At 42.9% G+C, this 5,000-nt stretch overlaps 1 non-coding gene across 1 annotated transcript; it reads left to right on the top strand.

The window, feature by feature from the left end:
• The first annotated feature begins 1,547 nt into the window (after nucleotides 1-1,547).
• On the top strand, nucleotides 1,548-1,620 carry Trnav-uac (transfer RNA valine (anticodon UAC)). The gene has a single exon. It is a non-coding gene; the product is annotated as a tRNA-Val (tRNA).
• The last annotated feature ends 3,380 nt before the right edge of the window (nucleotides 1,621-5,000 follow it).

Raw genomic sequence — 5,000 nt, 5'->3', positions numbered from 1 at the left:
TGAAGATAAACAATCATTATTATTATCATTTTCATCATCATCGTCATTTATCGTTGTTGTTGTAAGTTGTTGTTATTGTTATCATTTTTATCATTGTTATTAATGTTATCATTTTCACAATACACTGCAATTCAGTCCCCCCCCTCCCGGCCCCTTTTTTATATTCAAATGTGTATTTGGATCAGTCCGCTCACTTTGACACTTTTTTGAAACTGACAAGCTGAAACTGCGATCTGACCTTTTTTTTTTTTCCAGTTCCTTGTTCGTGCTTTTGCGCGCTTGGTCTACGAATTGTTTCCGGGAATTCCCAAAATTATGAGGGCGCGACTTACACTTTCCATTGGGTTTAGTTTCTGCTCTCGTCTTGTCTCCCAAGTTTGACCGGAGAATCAAACTGAGCGTCTGGTCAATCGGATGCGACAATCAACCGAGGTCCTGTTTGCAGCACGCGCTTGGCGCACTGAAAAAGAACCCGTGGCAACAAAAGTGTTTTCTTGTGGAAACTAAGGTTTTGTAGAATTCCACTCTGCTGGGTTCACGATAATATATGCATGCACTCAAGGCCTGATAATAACGTTGTGTTATTTTGCTGTCCGGCATCTGCCTAGCACGTGCATTGTGGCGTGCATGGATTTGCCCGAACGCACTGACCTCCACTCCAACCCTCCGGATCGCCTTCCTTCTGGAAATTCCCAATGAGCAAAGGGAGACCAATCGTGTGCGAGATGATTACAAAACCTGATAATGAAAATCGGTGCTGCAAATAGTGGAAGAAGTTAAGCAGACGCCGAGTCAATACAGCAGACGGGGCTACGATACAACCGAATCCCTATCCGGGAAGCTTCAACTCAAGAGTATGAGCTGTCAGGTTGTTTACAACACCACTCTTTACGCTGCTCTTCATATTTGCTGCTAACCTTGAACTTTGCCAACTTCGCCAGTCTGTTCAGAGGAACCTATTTTCTCCGCTGCACTCAATGTATATTTTCGCGCACACCTCTCAAGTTCCAACAAATTCGTTTCGATCTCTTGTCTTCATTCCTGTCTTAACTTTAGCTCTTGGGTATGTATATATGCATTTTGTATTGCTGGAACCTTTGCATCAATTCCCATTGTCGGCTGTTTTAGAATCCGCGATCTTTTCTCTTACCTCCCCTGAACTGTCAGGTCAATACAAGGCCTGACATGCGCGAATGGAGGTCAAGCTTTTACTACCTTTTCTTTTCTTTGTCTCTTTCATTCATTCTTTCTTCCTGTTCATATTGTGTGACGCTGCGCTTATGGATCAGCTCGTATGCATTTAAAAACTCCTCTGAACTAAAGTTGATTCACTTAAAATATTTCGTTTTTTAATATTCGTCTTTCTTTTTTTTTTTTTTTATTTTTTTTTAGTTAGTTTGACGAAGAAATGATTTCATATCATACAAAAAGACAGAAAGAAAATAATAAAGAGCTGAAGGAATTACGCCAAGTCACAAGACTGAAGAAATGACTAGGAGAAGTGGGAATAAGCATAAAGTTAGTATGAAAGACATCGGATAGCAGATGGTTCTGTGGTGTAGTGGTTATCACGTCTGCTTTACACGCAGAAGGTCGCGAGTTCGAACCTCGCCAGAACCTCTTTTTTTTCTTCTCTTCTTCTCTCTTTTGGTTCTTTCTTTTTGTTTCTCATTATCTACTTTGTTGGAAGTTTCAATTATATTTCTATAATTAGTCCAATATTTTATTTCATTCTATTTTACTTCTTTTATCTCATTTTGAGTTTATTAATCATTTTGGTATGTTATTTTCATTTTATTCCTTATTTCAAAAGATTTGCTTTCAAAAGACTTCAATTATACAGAATTAGCTTGTACATAGTGATAAGAAACACTGCTGAAATATACCTCCATCAAACTGAGTATTCACAATGTACCAAAAAGATTTTACAGGCTGAAAATTTTCCAACGGGCATTGTTTTTGGATATTGAGGAACAGGTGTAAAGGGCATATCAAATGAGATGAAGTGAAATAACGATACATTACACGTGCGAACTAGATTCACTATAAGTCCCAAAACACCACTACCACCGACAACTGATCATGGTAATGATAATAATTATCATAATAGTAGTGCTGTTACTTCTAATGCTTATCATCATCATAATCATCATTAATGATAATAATAATAATGACGATAATGACAAAAATGATAATAACAATAATGATAATAATGATGATGATAATGATAATAATTATACTTATTATTATTGTTATGATAATGATTACTTTTACTATTATGAGTGTGTGTATTAACAACATTATAATGATAATGATAATGATAAAAATAATAATAATGATTATAGTTACCATTATTGTTACTGATGATGATGATTACTATCACAATTATGAGTGTGTGTGTGTGTGTGTGTGTGTGTGTGTGTGTGTGTGTGTGTGCGTGCGTGCGTGCGTGCGTGCGTGGGTGCGTGCTTGAAAGCGTGTGTGCGCGCGCGCTTCGTCCGTCCGTGACACGTTCCATTTGTACAGTTTGTAATTCTTGAATATCAGTAGTGCCCCGAGTTAATTTTTGAACACCGGCTCCCCCCCTCCCCCGTCACCCCCCCTCCCCCAACCCCCCCATTGTTGTTGTTGTTGTTATTATTGTTTTCTCCACAGATTATTTTTTTTTTGAAAATATTAAAGTATTATGTATTCTGTATATCATCATCATCATCATCATTATTAATCAGTATTATTGTTATCATTATGATTATTATCATTCATCTGTGACAGGTCACTCTCAGACAGCTAGGTGAGGAGACCCTCATCAGAACTGAGACCTCAGTCCTTGTGTCTGGGACATCCTGATTCTGTTTAGCACACGTAGGACATCACCTTTCAAGTTTCAGTTGCTCTAGGACTGGGCTGCAACTCCCACGTTCACTCGTATCGTATGTACACGAGAGGGCTTTTACGTGTACGATTGTTTTTACCCCGACATGTAGACAGCCATACTCCGTTTTCGGGAGTGTTTCAGTTAGTCTGACCCTTACAGCCGCTCATCCCGATCCATCCCCCCCCACCCCCACAAACACCCCGAGCTGCTGTCACACACCAGAGGAGACTCTCTCTCTCTCTACTCCCAGGGCTGTTGAGTCACTTCCGTGGGTGTCCAATGTTGCCTGTACCCGCGATTCAACAGACGCGTGACACAATTGTCTAAGCACCCCCGCTCCCTCCGGACCCCCTCTCACACCCCCTCACCCTCACCCGACGCGGTATGGCTGCCTACAGCGGTCGTGTACGTAAAGCCCACTCGTGTGTACGAGTCGCAGCCTATGAACGACGACTACGACGATGACGACAACGAAGAAGAAGAAGAAGAAGGAAGAAGGAAGAAGAAGGCAGCTGCAGTGTTTCTTAACTGCAAACTGCGCCTGGAATCCTCACAGAAGGGTGCGCGTGAGTCGGTGTGAAAGAGAGGGCATATGTGTAGGTTGTGAGAGAGGGAGTGGGTATGGGTGTGAGTGTATGGGAGAAGGGGTGGCTATGGGTGTGGGTGTGTGAGAGAGGGGGTGGGTATGGGTGTGAGTGTATGGGAGAAGGGGTGGCTATGGGTGTGGGTGTGTGAGAGAGGGGGTGGGTATGGGTGTGAGTGTATGGGAGAAGGGGTGGCTATGGGTGTGGGGTGTGTGAGAGAGGGGGTGGCTATGGGTGTGAGTGTATGGGAGAAGGGGTGGCTATGGGTGTGGGTGTGTGAGAGAGGGGGTGGCTATGGGTGTGAGTGTATGGGAGAAGGGGTGGCTATGGGTGTGGGTGTGTGAGAGAGGGGGTGGGTATGGGTGTGAGTATGTGTGGGAGAAGGGGTGGCTATGGGTGTGGGTGTGTGAGAGAGGGGGTGGGTATGGGTGTGAGTGTATGGGAGAAGGGGTGGCTATGGGTGTGGGTGTGTGAGAGAGGGGGTGGGTATGGGTGTGAGTGTATGGGAGAAGGGGTGGCTATGGGTGTGGGTGTGTGAGAGAGAGGGGGTGGGTATGGGTGTGAGTATGTGTGGGAGAAGGTGTGGGCGTGGGTGTGAAATGACAGAACGAGCTCAGTCAAGGAACAAAAGCGAAAACTGTTGCATTTCGTTTCTTTATTTCGTTGGATGGACGAAAAAGCATTGATAACTTTCATGCATCACATTCACACTCCCAAAGGCTATGGCTGTCGGAAGGTGGAACAACATAAAAAGGAAAGACAAGCAAAAGCATCAAGGCAAACGTGGAATGTCTGGCCTGAGGGAAACAAAGTTTATGCGGACACGCACACCAAGAAATCCCATCCCTGATGCCGTCAGTGGTTTTGGTTCAATTGCCAAGCAAAGGGTGAAAAAAACCCCCCACGAAACATGAGATATTCATGTCACAAGGTATCTCAAGGTACAAATATTAAGCATGTATCACTCGAAGCAGATGACAACAACAACAAATATAACAACAACAAAATGCACTTCTCTTAAACATATCTCCGCTAACAACAACTATAACAACAACAAAATGCACTTCTCTTAAACATATCCCCGCTAACAACAACTATAACAACAACAAAATGCACTTCTCTTAAACATATCCCCGCTAACAACAACAACAACAACAATAACAGCAACAAAATGCATTTCTCTTAAAACATATCCCCGCTTAATGCTGGTATTTGGATGTGTATTCAAACAAAAAAAGTGAATCTGAAGAAAGCGCGAGCGCGTGCGTTCTTTCATACTTATAAAAAAAGAATAGAACAGATTTCAGCCGTCAACATCAAATCTATCCATCTTCCGTCACACGATGTGTTTTGTCTGGTTGTTTTTACCATGTCAATGCCCGCCTCTGTCCCCCCCCCCCCCCCCAACCTTTCTTTCAGCACAGTGACTTATCACAGCCACCATAATCAAGTGGATAAAACGATAGAGCTTTCAGTACCAGTTTCGATCACAGCATCGACGCCTTATCCGTTAAGAGTCGAAATCGGATTTCCCATATCAA

The sequence above is a fragment of the Babylonia areolata genome, chromosome 23 (assembly GCF_041734735.1).
Source record: "Babylonia areolata isolate BAREFJ2019XMU chromosome 23, ASM4173473v1, whole genome shotgun sequence".
NCBI classification, from domain to species: domain Eukaryota; kingdom Metazoa; phylum Mollusca; class Gastropoda; order Neogastropoda; family Buccinidae; genus Babylonia; species Babylonia areolata.
This window is presented reverse-complemented; position numbering and strand designations above follow the sequence as displayed.